This window comes from Pezoporus occidentalis, unplaced genomic scaffold, assembly GCF_034315485.1.
Source record: "Pezoporus occidentalis ecotype Australia unplaced genomic scaffold, CSIRO_AGI_Poc_V1 ctg68, whole genome shotgun sequence".
Lineage (NCBI taxonomy): Eukaryota > Metazoa > Chordata > Aves > Psittaciformes > Psittacidae > Pezoporus > Pezoporus occidentalis.
The window spans coordinates 3889238-3908643 of record NW_026916030.1 but is presented as its reverse complement, the minus strand read 5'-3'; the positions used below and the strand labels follow the sequence as shown (position 1 = coordinate 3908643).

The 19406-nt window shown below is 45.7% G+C and overlaps 1 protein-coding gene and 1 long non-coding RNA gene across 2 annotated transcripts in view; both read right to left on the bottom strand.

Annotated features, from left to right (window-relative positions):
* The window catches only part of LMX1B (LIM homeobox transcription factor 1 beta), a 100165-nt gene that overhangs the window by 22251 nt on the left and 58508 nt on the right, over window positions 1-19406 (bottom strand). The window lies entirely within an intron of this gene.
* The window catches only part of LOC134175470 (uncharacterized), a 34423-nt gene continuing 29335 nt past the window's right edge, over window positions 14319-19406 (bottom strand). The window contains exon 3 of the long non-coding RNA XR_009969020.1: window positions 14319-14692. This is a non-coding gene — a long non-coding RNA (uncharacterized LOC134175470). The remainder of the gene's footprint in view (window positions 14693-19406) is intronic.

Below are 19406 nucleotides of genomic sequence, written 5' to 3'. Positions count from 1 at the left end.
CCCTCATTTCTTTAGAGCACCAGTCACTCAGAACCCTGCTGGGATGTACAATTAAATAGAACCCAAAAAAATCCTGAATGACACAAGAGCCGGATTGTGTAGAGGTTTAATTCCACTTTAATACCTTTCCAAGTTCAGAACTCAAAGATAGCAATTTAACCCAAGAATCCCCATCTGAGCATGAAAAGTTGCTGCTTGTCTTACAAAAGTCCCGCTATATTCTGCTCTAAATCATGCTCTATTAGCCTGACCTTTAATGGATGATTTTTACCCCCCCATCATCTCACGTAGTTTCTCTTTACTGTCCTTTCACAAACTTTGTTCTTCTGACAAGACACTGAGGGGAACTGTAAAAAGGTTCACTGGAAAAGGAAAAGGAACACTGCAGAAAGAACAAAGTCCCAAAACTCAGGCAACTAAAGGTGTGTCCTGCAACATCTAAGGATAATTTATTCTTGTAATGTCAAGTCACTCTTATTAACATCATGTCAATCCCTTATTATTGTTAATACTATGATGGAAAATAAATAGCTCTCTTAATACAGGCTTTTTTTAAAACTCCAAACATCTGATTCATCTTTTACATTAATGAACAGACCAGCCTGGTTATTCTAGTATGGACAGTTACTGTAGCTGCTCTATGAACTGAATTTTTAGATTAACAGAAAACTACCAAAACTCCCTAGCTTCTCTAAGGCCAAATACGGTTGTTAGAGTCTTAAAGACTCAGCTATCAGCATCTGTGTTTGTATTCAGGCTTTGGTAAACTAGACCCTCTAAACCCATACAAAAAAGATTTAGCAATAGGCAAGGCCCTATAGCATGTCCAGACCCTCCTTTTCCTGGAACGTTAGCACAGGTTTTAAGTTATTCCAGCAGTTAAACATATATCATGCAGGACACTTCCACATGTGTGAAAATGAAATCCCATTAGACACCAACAACATTATTAGGCATGCAAAGAGGATTATTTCCTTAAGCTCACAGGACTGAAAGGTTTGTCTAAACATTTTATTAACTTTTTCAGGACTTTTTTCTTTTTAATTAAATGAAAACTTGTAAGTCAGTCAAAGCTGGAAAATACTTAACTTCTGTGGATGTATATTATGCACACACATGGATACAGGAGGAAAAAACAGAGATGCCTGTTAGAAAGTGTACAAAATCCCCACTACATCATATCAGCACAGCATTCCTTTCTTCTGGTGAGAAAATTTGTATGGCTTAGAATTGTTCTCTAAAAGCACAGAAATATCCCATGGTATTCCTGAGGGTTCCATAATTCTTTCCAAAAATTAGGTGCTTTGCTGAATATTGGGCTGGGAAAAAAATCCTGCTCTGACTGTACTGTCCTTTGTACAAAGTTGACAAAGCACTTTTCAACCAGAATATGTGCTGAAATGGAATGCTGTTTCCTCACCCGTAATTCTGAGGTTCTTAAGATCATCTGCTAAAGATAAACAGGAGGAGAAGCTGTGTCATTTTTTGCTTAAAGTAAGTGATATGAAGAACTTCAGTGACACCATCAGGTCCTCATTTACAGGCAAGAGACTTTAAAACCACTCGGCCCCATTGAGAGTTTGGTCCTAAATCTGTCTTCTACTACTCCCTTACAGAACCCCCAGCTTTGGCATTAAAGTTGTTAGCAGTGTCTCAATTTGCTGTTGGAAGGAAAACGATTCCTTTTTCAGGATCTCACATCAGCACATCACACTTCACCAAGCAGCTTGCGCTGGAAATCCTGGGAATGCCATAGGCGACGCTGCAGCACAGGCTCGTATGTGCTACCTGCCAGTCGCGAGGGACACGTCAGATGGCCACAACCGACCTGCGCGTTCCTCTTGGTCTCATTTCACTGACAATAGGCATTAAAATATTTACGATTTGCTTCTAGCGCCGCACGAAGCAGGCAGGAAATGTAGAAGCTTGGGTGTACAAGTTAATGAAATATGGTTGGGTGAACATAAGCTCTTCATTTAGACAATAACAGTTACCGCTGCAGTTTCTTTGTACCCGCTTTATGAAAGTCATAAACTCTCCAAAGAAAAGCATGAGCTATTTTACCCTGATGGTCTTTGACTCCCTCTCACTACCTGCTGGCGCAGTTAGAAAGTATGAACTGCCTTTGAACAGATTAGGACCAAGTTAAAGTGTGACAACATCTTAAGCTTTCTCCACATGTTGCCAATGATTTCCAACTAAAGATGTTACCCTCATCACTTCTGCCACAATGATAAGAATCTATAGCCCACTCACTTGAGGAGATAAAAGCAGTTTAGCTGGAAGTATAAAGTACTCTGACTTGCTAAGCCAGTGGCTGGCTGTCCCAACCTAGCTGATTTTTTTTCCTCTACAAAGCACAAAATCCTTATCATTAGGGACTTAAGCTGCTTTTTATTTTGAGACAAAAAGAATACTGTTTATTGGCATCCAACTCAAACCAGCTGTAAACAGTTGCTTTGATGAAGAAGCAGCTACAACTTCACTATGCCTGAAGGCACACAGCCACTGAGTGTCAATCATTAAAGGAAGAATGTAAGGTGTATGCAGGGTCAAAAGAAGGCCAAGGGACATTTAAGACCTCAGGGATCCTGGATAGCCCAGCTTCCATTTAGAACCAAAAGAGGATTTTAAGCTATTCTGCTGCATGACCTTTATCTCCAGAGGCAGCTCTGTGGCTGGGCTCAGCCCCGAGTTTACCCAAGGGAGAAGACTTGCAAAGTCAGGCTTCTCTTGCCAATGTACTGTGGAAGCAACAGGGTGAATTTTGATTTGACAGAGCCTAAATGGCTCCAGAATGCACATCATGACAAGCCCAGAAGACTTGGACAGCAAAATCCTGACGGTGTCTATAGATGTTTGAAGTCACAGATGTGCAAGGCACTCTAGGTAATTTTAGTTCTTATACTGACCCTTTTGTAACTTATTTCTTTCATCAAAAATAACTTTACTGACTGCAACTACTATTTAAGTTAGAGATGCGCACCAACCATTTTGGTGTAAGAAGTATAAAGCTGTTACAGAATTAAAGATGAAATGGAAGGAAGATGAGAAATTTGAGTTTGAGAACCAACAGCAATAGCTCTGTCATGAAACGTGTCTCTACACTTATAAATCCTCTTGTAATCAGATACATAGCAGCAAAAAAACTAAACCTCAGGACAAAAGTCTCAAAGAGTGCCCAGGCAACTCACAGATTCTGCTTGGAAAACAGTTGTTCTTGGATGTGGAAGTGGAAAGAGTTCATAGTCATCAGAAGAAAGCAAAATAGTCCCATTGTTGTCATACAGTTCATTCTTCTATGTGTCCTGGAGTAGGTCAGCCCAGTTACTACTGTCATCAGACTTGGATGAGGTCTGAAGCAAATAAATGGCACAAATGGTGTGGGTTTCTTACACCTGCTTGTTCACATTACACTTGAACACCTTTATGTGGATGGTAGTACCTATTAAACACTTTTTAAACAGGGAAAAATGCAAATCCTGGCCCCATAATGTAAAATTAAGAGAGAAGATCATGGCTGGAGAGGTGAAACGGCTCCGTTGTTGCCAGGCCCCTGATTTCTCAGTTGCAAACTTCAACACTAGCAGGAAAAAAAATCCCACTTCTTGCAGATCCCCTGTACTGAAGTTCTTGCTGTCTCCATTCACACCATTCCCTGATACACACAATTAGGAGAGGCTAGTTGAGGGGGCAGATCCATCCCCTGTCATCCCCCAGGTAAACCTCAGCAAGGCACCATGTACGAGAAGCACATCCCATTCCAGCAGGGAAGAAAGGCCTGAAGAAATGTGCAAGTGATGCTGACGAAGGGCATACAACAGCATCACTGAGCGGTGACCCCTGAGGAGGGTCTGCAGAGTCCTGGGGACTGGGCTCTTGCATGACTCCAAGCCGGGGGGATCTTGAGCACAGACAAACCCAGCACACCCAGTGCACGGCTGCTGCTCAGCTCTGTGCTCTTGGCACCGTGGCAGGGCATAGGTGGGACAGACTGCACTTCAGGCAGCCGGTGCCTCATTCCTGCAGCCCTGCATCACCCAAGTGCCCTGATGTGGCTCCATTTGCAACACTGCTCATCTTGTGCTGCTGCCTGCAGCCTCCAGTGCTCATCAACTCCTCCCTGCAGGAGCTATACGTAAGTATCTGCAGCCTGCACAGTTGCAAGAGACCCAGCCCACGGCCTGCATCTGCACACACCAGTCTCATGGCCAAGACTTAGCTCCCATAGCTAAGAAATAAGAGACCCCAAGGCCAGTCCTAAGCTCCACCATCGGTCTTCTGCCGGTGGGAAGAAAGCAGAGTGCCTGTCCTATGGCGTGCTGGAGAGAACAGGCCCTGGAAACACCAGGGGCATGGATGTAGATGCTCCCTTGTCAGGGGAGCAAAGGCATTCTGGGGAAGCTACAGCTTCGTGCTGCACCCAGACTGACAGAGACCCTTGAGGGAGGCCCCTCTGGTCACCTTTCCTCCCCATCACACCTTCTGCCTGGTGGATGCTGAAGTCTGAGAGTTGGCCCAGGCTTCCTCCGCTCCCCATCCCCAGCACAGCAAAATGAGCAGCAATACAAAGGGCTTCAGCACTGAACTGCAGTGCTTTGTCATTGAGTTGCAGAGTTTATGCTCTTTTAAAAGACCAGAGCAACTGTTTCAGTGTGAATTAACTTAGCTATGAGGTGGGCCAGGCTAACCAGATCTTATTCATGCCACATGAGCTGGAACAACTACATATTTTATATGAAAATGTTATTTCTATATAGAAGGTCCTGGTGCCACCAGAGATGTGGCTCCTCCAGGCGCAGACTCAGCACCTCCTCCTCTCATGGCTGGGAAGACACACACCAGTTTTACCAGTTCCTGTGGCAGACACGGGGTGCATCTCTCTGCCCACATCCTCACAGACACCACACAAAGATACCCTTGTTTGGGGGCTTCAGTTCAAAATCGCTTCCCCAGGCTCAGAGCCCTCTCCTGGGCTCTTGCCAACCTCACAGCCTCTCCCAGACCATACCGGTACCCACAGCAGCATCCTCCCACTGCCAACACCAAACTGGGAGCCAGGCTTCCCACTGCTGCTCACCACCACCCCTTCACAGATCACATCCACAGAAACATCCCCAGCCCCTGCTGCGCTGGTACCTGCCTTCCATTCAGCTTCTGCCATCATTCCACACAGCCATTCTCTCCCAGGTACACCTGGAATTGCACCTATTATTTTGGGCTCTTGTGACAGGCAAAAGAGAGTAGGAAGTTTGTGGCACTGTTAGATTGTACAGCATCACCTACACGGTATAAAGAAAAATAAGTCTTTGCAATTTATTCTGTTAAGAAATTTTCCTGCAGAAAACCTCATAAAATCTGTTTTAAAAGGGACAGTAGCTCATCTTTATCGTCACGTTGATATCTTCATAAACTTACTCCAGTGATCTATAGGAAAAGCAAACCAGACAGCTCGGTATTTATGGGCATATTTTAAAGGGCTCTTATATTTAACAACTGCATTTAGCTGCGTTAACTGCAAGTTGCAGTAATAAAGGCTCTGTGCACTTCGATGCTAAATTAAAAAAAGTTCTGCTCTTCAATAATACATAGATGCTGCTTTTTTCATTACTCTTTAATATCATTTCCATTTAGTTTATAAATAATTGTAGCTAGCTAATGAAACGAAATAAAACCTGCCTCCAACCCATTCCCTAGAGCAAAGTAAACTCCTCTTTTTAAAGCTTCTTAATCACCGCCCAGTTCTTACAAAATTAGCATAGTAATGGGCTTTAAATTGAGCCTCTTTGTTTTTTAATTAAGCTCCCAGCAGGTAAAAATAAAACAGATTATTGAAGAATATGCCAACTCTAATAGCCTGAAACTCTTTTGACAATTAAAAAGATCCCATGTTAACCCTTTTGAGGAATCCTGCATGCTAATTAGTCACTCTGAGGCCCAAATCCATCAATATTCCATCTAGACACCTTGTAAAGTTGAGATGGTGAAGCCTGTCTCAATACCAGATAACATTTCCAAAAGGAAGGTGAGGCCCAAGCTCCCTGTGGCAGCAGAACTGTGCAGTTATGGACCCACATGCCATTGCCACAGTGGCTGGTGCTGGACACACGTGGGGCAGCAGCCACAGGGGCTGGGAAGCCATGGGATGATGCATGTTTTGATGGCATCCACTGGATGCCCATGGCTGGCTGGACTTGCCAATGGGGAGTAGCAGAACAGAGCATGGGGGGGGGGACACACAGCGGCCACAGATGAGGGGAAGATGGCACAGGTACCACTGGACCAGGCGCCAGGTCCACTCTGAATCCCAGCTCCACACCAGCAGCATCCCAGCCCCAGGGCCTCTGCTTCCAGCTCGTGGCTGCCTTACAGCTCACTCTGGTGCCCTGAAAGCCCCTCTCCACTCCTCACTCACTGTTTGGCGATGCCTCCTTGGAGCCTCTGCTGCATTTTGTACAAAAACATTAACTGGATGCCAGAGGTAGCAGCAGCCCTGGTCGGCATTTCAGCCCTGGAGGCTTATTTGAAGTGTCTGCCTAGCAGCGAGTGCCCCAAACATGCCGGAGACACAACCACTCTTCTTTTGCTTAGCAACATCAAGCTGCCCTCGAGGCAAAGGTAAATCTTGAGCAGAACAACGGGGGGTTAAGAAAGAGCAATGTTGAAGCCATGTCGTGGACAGCAGTGATTCTCTGGGAAAATTTAGTAGATATTGCTGGCAGCCAAGAGAAAGGAGCAGCACAAAGTTCCACTGGTAGCTCTCTGTCAAATATTTGGAAAGCTCTTTCTGAGTCCCACGCTTTATTTTCAGGGTCTGATTCAAGAGTCGGAGTGTGAAGTGCTGGCTGCACTCTGCTCGCATCCAGCCAGGACTATTAATCCCTCGCTTTCAGGAGTGCTTGTGTCCATCCCCAGAAATGAAATCAACCACATGAAAAGCCCATTCATTCCCAAGAACGCTGATCACTCTGCATCCTTCAGAGACTCGCAATAAATGGTACTGAATGCTCTTGTGTACTCAGTAAAACCCTGTCAGGTCTTAGGCAGCTGCAGTAACTACTGTCAGCCGCTGCTTTATATTATACCTTATACCACAAGGGTCACCGTGATGGAATTAGGGGCCGACAGAGAATGTGATCAGATTTAAGGGCAGACTCCAGCCATGAATATATGCTGCCTTCTTACACTGAAGCATTTGGGAGCTGCTGACACATGTCCTAACGTTTCATTTTCAAAGACAAATGACATTTCTTGTGTCTCTTAACTGATACCAGATAATTTGGAGAAAGAAAGATGCATTTGGTTTATAATGGAATATAAATTCATTAGGTTAAGACCTTCATTTACCTTCTGCGCAGGGACAAGCATTACAAACTTCACTGGACATCTCTGGATCATGCCCTGGCACAAATAAATATCACCAGCAGAACCATTTAAAACAACATAAATCCATCACAACTGAATTAACTTCCCCTAACTACCCTGGAGTAGATCACATAACTCATATAAGAGCCAGAGAGGCTGGACTGATGACTTAGGGTTTCTCAGATAGGATCCTCAGTCCCACAACCCCAGCTCCTCACTGCCTCTGCTGGACCTGATGAAGAGAGAGTTTGAGCGTACAGAAATGCTAATTCCTCCTGGGAGCATTTCAATTACAGGGACCTTTCCAGGAATATATTGTCTTTAAAGCAAAAAGCTGCAATGTTGAGAATAAGCTTGCAATGTTTTCAGCACATCTGGTTGAGAGCAGCTGCAGAGGCAATATTCTGTACTAATGTCTATATCCTTGTGCTTAGGGTTTGTGAGCTATTGGTGGGGCTCCAGGGTGGATGGAAAAGAGAGCAGCAACTTGTAAGCGAGGTATATCTCATATTCCCAGAGAACCCACCGCAGCAAACAACTGAACTCCAACCATTTCACACTGAAAACTTCCCAGCAAACTGAGGGCAACAATTCCCGTGCCTACCAAACTGGAAAGCGTGCGTATGTACATTTTGCATTACATACCTTGTGCCATGTCACATTAAACAAGCTCTTGTATGAAACTGTGTTGGCATAACCATTTTGAAGCCATGCATTCGTCCCTGTGCATTTCAAGAACATGGAAATACAAGAGGAGCTCAGCACAATGGTGCATTAAAAACCACTTCTGCCTTCCTTTGACAGTTTTACCAGGCCCAGAGACATTCCTGACTGTATGAATAATCCCTCTCCCACCACAGAATCAGCCAAAATGGAAGAAACTTTCTTTCCATGTCTAATCCCGATAGGTTTTCAGCTGCGGCTACAGATGGGACTACCAAGAACCTACCAACTTCTGCTGTGTGTGCACAGGCTGTTATCTCCACCAGCGTCTGACCTTTTGCAAGCGTGATCCAAGGTGACCTTTTACTATTATTGCAGCAGTACATGCAGTTTTTCAGGGAATTCTCACTGGAGCATGTTTTACATTAGTAGTTGGTATGCATCAGAAAATCCAACTTCTCTGCTATGCCGGGTTTATTAACACAGCTATCTCTGTAGAGGGGTACAATTTTATATGAACCTCATATGAAACCAGCATTATTATCACCAAGCCACTATCAAGCAGCACCTTTCAATGGGCATTGCAGCTGTCCAAACAGTGCCTGTGGTACCTGGCAGCATATAGGTACTTGTTTACTCTCCTCCAGCAGAATACACAGAGGTAATTCTTCTGGATTTCATCACTGTCCCTTGTTTTATGCTTTATATTCAACCTCTCAGGAAATCAGAGAAAGGTATTATTTCCTAACAAATATATCTGTCATCTGATCGTGGCTGGCAGCTTCAGCCTCCCCCCAGCCCCAGCCCCCCAAATGAGTGCTTTTGTTTAATGTCTCCTTGGCGGGAGTGTGTTTTATACTGCAAAGTGTAATACGGTTTCTTTTGGATAAAGAATATCCAGCCATTGCTTGGTGAAAGCTCACACCATCCTTTGTCTCAGAATGAAGCTGGACTTACAGGCTGCTCAATAGGGAAGAGGCTATGCAGGGATTTTCTGGTTGAAGTTAAGACTCTCAACAGATCTAAATGTCAGCCCAGAACCAATTCTGCTGATCAGGCAAAGGGCTCTCTCATAACTCAGCAGCACATTCAGAAGTTACCAAACCCAAATAACAACAATAAAATGTTAAGAACGGTGTTTGGTTCCCAATGGTCTAAGAGCTCAAGTATGGGGTAAAACACATCTGCAAGAGACCAGGCTCAGAAATGGACAGCACAGACTTCAACTGTTCACTCACCCCCCTTTCTGCACCCATCTGGTTCACTAAAACAATCACACAGCCCGGTCCATGCTAATCAGAAATGGGCACGGAGTTTATTCCTTCATGGCACATGTTTTAATCACTTCCAAAGAGCATCTGTGAGGCCTGTGGGACCCCAGAAGCCCTCACACAGCTTTGCTCCACTCCTGCTCCACCAATGTACAGAGCTCCCAGGTCCTCAGCACCCTGCAAAACCTCGGTGAGTCTGCAGAGGTGCCCGTGGGCTCACCAGGACTCTGCAGATCTGTTGTTGGGGAGCAGGGATGATGCTTGCCCTGCGCCTCGGTCATTACTTGTTCACAGAATACATTTAAGGATCATCTGGCACACCCGCAAAGGTGGGACTTCCATTTCCTGCTGTTTATTCAGAAACCTTTAACTCCTTTATCACCACATCACACTGTCTCATCCCACCACTGCATTCCCTCCACCTGTGCCCACCCCACAAGGCACTGGGACTCCAATGCAGTATTCACCTCCCTTTCACTGCGCACTCTTTGCCTGGCTTTTCCATGTATATTCTTAAGTTCTCCATGAGAGCAGCGTTCCTGTGCTGTACGGTGCCGAGCACAGCCAGCAAGGATCACTTCTGTAATAACCGTGACTGACAGCTCTGATGTAACCCAGCAGTGAGCATGGGAATGCCAGGGCTGGAGGAGCCTGTTCCGGGGCACAGGGCCAGCTCCCTCCTCCTGCTGATCCACACTGTGTCCCGATGGCAGAGGGTTATGGCTCCTGTATTCCTTTTGCTTATAATAAAAGCTGACTTTGGTCATCAGCTGCCAAACGGCAGAAAAGGAATAGGATAAATGTACCTGGAGCTGAGCACCAAGCCCTCAAGTGCCATTTAGCCCCATGGTTGCTTTTGCTCCCACGCACACTTCAGTATTTGACATTTCACAGAATGTATCAGTCAAAGCTATCACCTAATTGCAGTAATGATCTCTTGGTTAAGAGCGAGCTCTTGGCAAAGCTTCAAGCCCTGATCATTTCAACTGAATCCAACTGCAAGAAAACAACTACCTTTAAAGCTGTCATGTCTTATAGCACAACCGTTCCTGCCACCCCATGAAGCATACATGCCACATCCTCTAAGTCCATCCTCTAGCTGACCCACGTCAGCCCACAGAATTCCAGTGGGTTTGTGATTCCCATTAAAAGGGCCAAACTCTGGACAGTTTCATGCATAAGGCAGACTTTTACCTGGCAGAAACTCAGCAAACAATTTTGTAAATCTGAAAAAATAGAATTAAAGAAAACACAGCAAAATCTGTCTCTGCACTCAAAACATCGTCTTCAAGTTTTCTCTCCTATTTTTGAAGCAATGTTTTCCAGTGTATTTTTGTCTATCTTAAATTACCTGAAAGCAAGATAAACAACCCATGAATATTTTATTAGACTTGACATTATGCAAATTAAAGAAGTTTGGACTTCACCATAAATTAGCTCTCAGCCCCCCCCAAAGGACTCCTCATGATTTCCCACCTACTAAACACTGACCCTCAGCATTCTTCTGCTCTGGAGGGGCTGAATGCAATTCCTGACTTGACCCTGCAGAGACAGAGAGACCGAGATAGGTTGGGGCTTTAAAAGGCAGCCTGGAAAGCAGACCTCCTCCGGCTGCCGATGGAAGTGTAATTATTTTTATAAACCTTTCAATGTGAGTGACATACAGAACAGCGGCACGAACCCTCCACGATTTCCACACCGAAACAGCGATTTTGATTGGGCTCATAGCACTGCAGTGGTTTCCTTCAGCAATTCTGCCCACTCATCTCACAAAATAACAGGGAAATACATAATTAAAGGCAGATTGCAATGCTGAACTCCAAGCCTTCTGACTTGGCTGTTCCTCCCCTTCAATGTACGAGCAGGAATTAGGGCACCTAAGCGCAAATACAGCCCTGCAGAAACCATCTACATACGGCTCCTGATCCAAAAGGGAAAGAAACAAAAAGGTATTTCTTAGGGAACTATTAAACCAACTGCTACTTACAGCACACAGTTTATTTGCAATCTCCGAACGCTACAGGCTGGATGAATCTCCAAGCTCTTCTTTTCGTTACCCACCAGAATTATGATATGCTTAATTTAAACCACGTTTCTCAAACCTCTAAGTGGTTTAGCAGAGCTGAAAAGCTTGTCACCCTGTAGAAATGATTTTATGCCATTTTTCTATCAAAAATTCACAAAAGTTACTATCACCCTGAAAACATAAATTACAAGTGTGTTCTTCCCAACACATGTATTCTCCCTTTAACACATTTTCTTGAGCTCATGGCAGACTTTCTATACAAGCACGTTACAGCATAGCGAGATGCATTTGCTACAGGTATGTAACTTAAAACTGTTTGTAAGAAACATCCTAAACATGTCCCTTGCTATAAATGTGACATCTTTACAGCATATGCTTAGTAAATGAAAGCCCTGGGAAAAGGAGGAAAGTCAGGATACCTCCCATATAACTGATTGTAAATTCTTGGGCACCAGGTTTATATTCTTAATAACCTACTAGTTAGACTTAGTGTGTCTGTTCCATCTAAGTCAATTTAAATGAGGTGTACCAGATACAGTACATAAAGTGTTTCATACTTGTGGAGATATGTTTAACTATTGTTTCTTTAGGAAAATCTAATAGCTAGCTCCATTTAATCACTGTCAGATGTTCTACATGTTGCAAGTGGTAACTTCCTTGACACAAACTGCTTTTAATCAGGAATCTCCGACATATCTTGCATACATCTCAGACTGACTTTTGTGATACATTAAAAAGTTTTTATAGTATGTATTTTTTGGTTTACTTTTTGCTTTACTGAGTACTTAGGAAAAAAAACACAAGGTAACTTCTTCTTTCTCTGGAAAAGACCATGAATTCCATGGGGTTTCATAAAAATTAAACCACAAATGCAACACCCCCCACCTCCTTCTGTTCGCAAGCTCTCATTGCACTTACATGGAGCCTGGGTTAATACAACCAGTTCTGTCAAACCCAGCCAGGGCCCAGCACCGCGTTACTGTTCTTCCTGATCTCAACTGTTGTTTGTAAACACATCCTGGGCTGAGAGCACGCGGATGGAGCACTGATAATAACAGCCTTCAAACTATGTTCTTTAACTTCTCTGCCTCCAAAAAGGCAATCAAAGCCACCCCCCAATGTGTGATTAAATATACGCAGGGGATAATCTCGCCTCCGAAAAGCTGGAGAAAAGGTGGTGTCGAGACGGGTTTGAAGTGGCCTCCTTAAGAGAAAAGGACGGTCCCTTTCTGTGTACATCATGATTTGCTTTGGGATTTCTGTTGTGCCCCGTAAGCCTACAGGATATTACAGCAGCTTTTGTGTCGCTGGTGACCCAGCTGTTCATTATTGAAAAATTCCACTGCTTGATGCTGAGGGCAGGAAGGCTGACCCCTCATCGTATGGACGTTACTATCTTTCAAAAGATACAGGATTAAAGGGCCGAGCAAAATCTGGAGGAAAGCTATGTCTGGTTTTCTGTGTTTTCATTGTCTTTCGCTATATTGGCCCAGAGAGGGATGTTTGTACAGGATTTAATTAGTTGGAATCAGGCTGAGATTATTGTTGAGACTATTTACTCAGCAAATCTCCAGTCTGAGCCGGAGCTCGAAATGAGTCTGAATAAGAAAATGCAGGAGTGCTCAGTCTTACCACTCATATTCTGTAACAAGCAGCAAGACACGGATGTGAAGAGTCTGATCATGTGAGGTGCCGAGTGCCCTTCGTTCCCACTGGGATCAATATAGCATGAGGGGAACTATCATTATACCACATGATTAAGCCTTAATCAGCTATAAATAGCAAGTGAGAAGATCACAAAAGCCCCTGAGGTTCAAGGAGAGCTTTTAGTGCATTCTCCCAGGGAGCATGGCTATAATACTAGCGTGTGACACAGCACACGAAGCAATAAAAGGCGTGTTGTTATCACTCCTACAGTGGTGGGGATCCAGTCATTCCACAGAGTTCAACTTCCTATAATAAAAAAATGTTAGTAATATATATTTAACATATTTTTTTTTCTAAATTAAAGCATCAAGATTTGGATATGAGACCCTGGATACGTCAGCTTCAATGGGAAAGAATACCCAGCATCTTCTAGATACAAGGTAGGCAGCTGGAAGGGAAATCAACATGGGAGAAAGCAAGGGATGTTGTTCTGCAGTAGGAGATGAGCATCTCTGAGAACACAGGACATTCACTGGTGGGCCTCCCCTGGTTCAGGGAGGGAGGAGATTCTGGCAGGAGATTCCCTGGGAGACACATATTAAACTCCTCAATAATTCAAGGCTCTGAGCTCTCTGCATTTCAAGGGGAGGGTAGTCACTGTTAGGAAAGGTTTGTAGAGATCAATAAGCTGCTGTTCATACTTTGTACAATAACACGGGTGATTCAGTCACCATGTGCAAACACAGAGATACCGGAGGGAGCAGAAGCAGTCCCTCCATGCACCCTTCCAACAGGGCTCCACAGTGCAAGCACTCAGGTGGAAAGCCACTGCAATACACAGTTATTGGACTGTGTATTTCCTTGGAGAACGACCTCCACCAAAATGAATAGCTGCTTGGAGATGCAAGTGGTCATTATCCAGTGTACTAGACGAGATATTAAGATTGCCAGAGGTGAGAAAAACATGTGGACTCAGCTCCCTTTAGCCAGGCATAAACCTCATCCAGAAATCACTCCCTGAGATTTATTATTCTTTGATGATGACCCTCACCTAGCTGCCAGGACCTCATGTCTTGAGCACTAAGCAAGCCCAACAGTATTACTGCAGCAGCATCCCATGCTGAAATGAGAGTGCACAGAAACCAAGAAACTTCTGCCACGTAGAAGGATGTTTAAGGTAAGGAGGCTGTTGCTTTGGTTGCGCTGGTTATTGTGGCATGAACCTGGCCCTGCCTGTGAGGGGACAGGATGCTCTGCAGGCATGTTGGTCTGCGGATGTTCCTATTCATGGAGCTGCTCTCCACGGAGGGGAAAAACCCTTCCCGGAGGCACAAGGCCCCTTGTTGCCTGGCTGCGTTAGTTCAGTCCAAATAATATTGTTCTAAAGTCACACTTGCCAGACTGAAGAGTAACAGACACCAAGAAAGCAAACACAGGAACTCCAGCAGATCCTCACCCAGTCAGACACCAGTGACTGCCCGCTTCAAAAGACAAAGGCAGGCTCTGACCCATGCCTCAAAGCAGAAGGCAGCAGGCATACTGAGCATCTCCTCAACTACTGGAACACTGAAATAAAGCAAGGAAGTAGAGGAAAACTCAGCACTGCCCTCAGATCCCAGCTCTGACTTCTTACCAGTTTTGAGTAAATTCTTGGCACTGGCTCAAAAGGCTTTCTGTGAGCAAGCATGTTGTCAGCATTTTTCCTTTAAAGACATATAACCTAAAGTAAAAGAATAAAGCCAGACTGAGATTTATGTTGCAGCTTTCTTTCACTACTCCCCTCTACCCCCTTTTGGTAAAGTACTGATGTTGATGTATTAGTGAGCTCTGCAAGCTGTGGGCATGCGACTTCAAAGGCAGAGGTTTAGCCCGCCAGGAAAGATGACAGGATGGACCTCTCCAGTGCTGGGGGTGTGGATCCTGCAGCTGAGCAAGGCAGAAAGGCATCTTATCTGTAGCTGCTGTGTAGCACTGGGGACTTCCCCAGACCTTGCCAACTGTTCTCAACATGCCTGACGGATCACAGGGCCTAAGGAAATTATTGCCATGTTTATATTACATGGTTATATTATCTGCTTGCAGAAACCATAGCCCCCTTGTGCACTCAGGCTCTTCTCCTTAAAGAAAGGGGGAGAATCTGAATAGAACAGAGTCTGGGCAGAAGCAAGATGCAACAGACAATGAACAGAAAAAACGCTTTCAAATATTATTGCCAGTGGTGCTGTATGAAGTGGCAGGTATGCCTTGGTCCCTGAAATGCGCTGCAAGCTTCCAGAAACAACGATTCTTCTGAAAGTTAAGGTATTATATAGATCAGGGTATGGAGGAAGAGCTGCATGGCTCAGCTCAGCTCACAGACACAAACCCCAGGGCACCACGCAGAGCTCTGTGGTTGGAGCGGGTCGTGCTGCTGCTCAGGCTTCAGGGGAGAGATGGCTTGGCTGAATGGCTTCCCATTCTCAGCCATTCCTGGACATGCTATATGTGTCTTGTAAAACTGGGTAAACCCAGGAAAATGGTATATATTTGCTGAATTATTAGTTAAGAAATTAAATGTGAATGTTTCTTTTTATAAGTAGTCAGGAAAAAATGATAATTGTAAACAGGGTAAAGGACTCATTTAAAATAGCCATGCCGCAGAGGTTTAGCTGTGTCCAAGCTGCAGTGAGACTCAAAGCCGCCTGTTTTAAAACACTGAAGCACAAAGGAACACCTCAGTAACACAGCATGGACTGTGAGCATGTCAGTTCCACTGTGAATGAACTGAAAGCAGGTTTTGGGCTCGAATATATGTGGGACATGGGGTTTTGGTGTGCTGTGGCAGATACAGATAGATGGCGGACACACAGAAGCACCCCAAGGGCAAACCATTTGAATCCTTTACTACTGATGTAAACAAAGACACCACTCAGTATCCATGATGTGAATGACGTGGAGATGAGCTTCATCTCCAGCTCCAGGCCAACAGCACATCAGACCTTCACAGCCATTCTGACAGGCAAATCACTGCACGGCACTGGCAGCACCAGGACCCTTGGTAGTTTCAGGACCTCCTGCCCTGACAAGGTGGGTTCCCTGTGCACACCAGCACCAAATAAAGGGGCTCTGTGAAGGTGAGGGCAGCCATGGCTCACACACCAGCACGGGCAGGAGGGACCCTACACAGTGCCAGCACCCCATGTGGTGCAGCATCCACCCAGGAGGCTGCAGCAGCGTGGATGCAGTGGTGGAAAGCACAGGCTGCAAATTCAGCACTGTGGCTGCACGGTTATTCATCAGATGACCAGAAAAACACTGCAGCAAACGCTCGTTTGTCTGGCTGCGAAGCCACACTTGCTCCTTTGTTGAGCTGACACACACACGAACAGGGCATAAAATGACAGCGCTCAGGCTGCCAGTGCCACGCACCATGTGCTGCAGTCACCAGGAGAAAACCCTTCCCCATCTTTTTTTTCCTCCCTCTCTCCCCTTTTTCCCCCTTTTCACAAAGAGCAAATGGATGTTTAAAAACCCCTGATCTGATCACTCCGTCCAAGCTGCGGTGCACCTTGAGAGATTCGACATCCAAGCTGTTGACAGCGCCATTTCCCTTATCGGCTCATCCTCCCATGGAGAGCGACCAGGGCCAACGCTCCTGGTGATTTATAAAGAAAACTGTTTTCACAGACAGAACATGAAAGACACAAGCTCTAGATTACCACCGAGATTAGCATGCAAAAATGTATTTGAATTTCTGATCAGCAGGAGGCTTCAAAGGGGACCAAGTGCAGATTAGCAGGTGTTACGTGAAAAAAGGAGAGAGGGCTTTTGTGCTACAAAGTTGCACGAGCAAAACAAATATGTCTTTCACTTTGAAGAGCTAGGGAGGAATTTGTTGGCCATTGCCATGGAAACTCAACAGGCCTTAACGTTGTAAAGCCAGATTTTGGAGACAGAACTGCTGTTATGGCTCTATGCTGCTGAATATAGCGTGTCTTTATCAGAAGACTGGTGGGGAAAGTTAAATGACAACGTGACACCATTACGACACCTTTGTTTGCATCAGCTGAGTTTCCATTATCTGAAAAGAGAAAGGGCACAGCAGGCACTTGCTTTCTGTAACGGACACCCGGAAATTACATTGATTTGGAGAAAAATATAAAGGGCCTTGATTATCATAGAATGGCTTGGGTTGGAAAGGACCTTAAGACCATCCAGTTCCAACCCCCCTGCCATAGGCAGGTATGCCTTACCCTAAACCATGTCCCTTATCACTAACACCTAGCTAAGTTTTCTGGGCCGGTATGGTCCTACCCAAACATTGTGTAGGGTTGGTCTTTGGCTATATGTTTGTTAATCCTTTTTCCTCTTCTCTCTGCAGTCATCCCGTCTCTGCATTGTAACTGACCGACACTCACGTGAATCACCAAGTCCTGACTAGTCTGCAATGGTCTTCAACCAAACCAGTTGTCTGGAGAGCACCATGATGCTGTTTTCAATCACTGACCATGCTCGAGCTGTTACAAGTCCACATCCTTGGGCCCTGCAAATGGTGCTTTGCTGTGGTGCGGGCTGCTGCAGCCTATTGAGAGTATCCCCATGCACCCACTGAGGGTGCAGCAACAGCAGGCTCAGGCTGCAGAGCTTCTGCCTACGTGCCTCTGCCTTTGGCTGCCCAGTGTACCCAGCCCAGTTAGGGGTATTGTTTTATAAACAGAACACGTCCACAATTAACCAGTTAGTCCACCACCAACTCATCACCATCAGCACTCTTGAAACACACAATTAATTAACTGATGCCAAGATATTAAGCTTAAAGGTCACAGTATCTCACAGCTTCCTCTACACCGTTCAGTCTGCGCTTATCAAGCAGCCCAGCAGGACTGATGACAGATTTTGTGACTGGGGAGCCTGCAAATCCCTGCTGCTGGGGGCAAGACCAGTTCTGAGGCCAGACCTCCACCAATATGACCCCTCCATGCAAAGAGCCACTGCAGACGCTAGATACCAGTAGGCAAGGTCTCCTGCTTGCTCCCACCAAGGTCTGGCTGGACACTGCTTCCCAGAGGGAGCAGCAACATGAACACACTGGATGCAGGGCACTGGGGCACCTCCCCAGAGAGGCTGGGGGCAGCTGGGGGCCACGCAGGCAGCAGGAAGGAGGCATTAGGCTAGTGCCCATGAGAAAGGTGCTGTGGCTCCTGCCAGCCACCGCCAGCCCTGGCAAGGGGCACTGTGCCAAAGAGGCCAGTGCTCTGCTGTGGATCCTATATACATAAAAAAAGACTATTTTCTTAGTGAAAACATGCCCCTCAGTGTGGCTGAGGTCCATGGTGGATGGCAGCAGAGCCATCGGCACTGGGGCCATAGGGCCACCTTCCCCAGAGGGCACACAGCTGTAGGGCCCTGCAACCACAGAGCAGGTCACTTCATGCACACTGGGAAGTAAGGCAGCAGTAAAGGCAGAAGCTGTTGATTTTCCCCTGGTTTGGATCCCTCCACGGGGAGGCTGCTGGTGCTGCTGCCTATAACTAGCCTTACCAGCAAGGAACGAGTGCTCAGGGCACCCAGGAGCTCCTCCCATGGGGTACAAAGTATAAAGGAAACAAAAATCATGGAAGACTTGAAAAGGCAGGATTCAGAACCCCCTCCAGGGCCCGGGGTCAGCAGGGGACCACGCAGCGCTCTGCTGTGCTTGTGTTTCCACAGGCAGGATCCTGCCTCCAGGCGCCTCTCTGAAGTGTGTTCAAGATTCTGTGCAATCCCTCCGGAGGAAGTTGCACTCCCTGGGGAACCTCTGGCTCTTGGGGGCTTGAGGAGAAGTGGGTTAAAAGCAGTAATTAGTTCTGCTCCACTTACAACTGGCCTTGATAGAAAACCATGGGAAGAGGGACCCGGCACCACGTCAGACACGAGGCCTGTTTGGAATTCCAGGGGGAATCTGCTTTCCTAGCTCTAAGATTAGCAGCGTCAGAAGACACTTCTTAGGCACACTGGGGCTTGGCTAGTTTGTTCCTGTTTACGATCTGAATTGTCATTTAAGACAGCATGATCTACTGGTGCTTGAGTGAGAGCGAGCCTCACAAAACACCTTAAGATGCCCTGTAATGTAATGCACTACATTAAGGACATATTCTGTGCAAGCAGCACTGTCCAGACATTAGATATCAACTGCCCGTGAAAAGAAATGAGTGCAACAATAGTCAGTGGGAGCGCTTGAAACCCAGTATACTTGCTTGAACATGTATCCCCTGCCTTAGATCTCATTTTTAACTTCCACAACTACTTGCATAAGAATACTGACTTCCTTTCCAGCTTGACTTACCTTAGCCTACTTCATTCATATTTGCAAGTATGCATTTTGCCCCCGAGAAATCTGGCAGAAAACGAAAGTGCTGTCCTCTTCTACTTGTTGGCTACTTATGAAAAGACTCACAGTATTAAAAGCTAAAGAA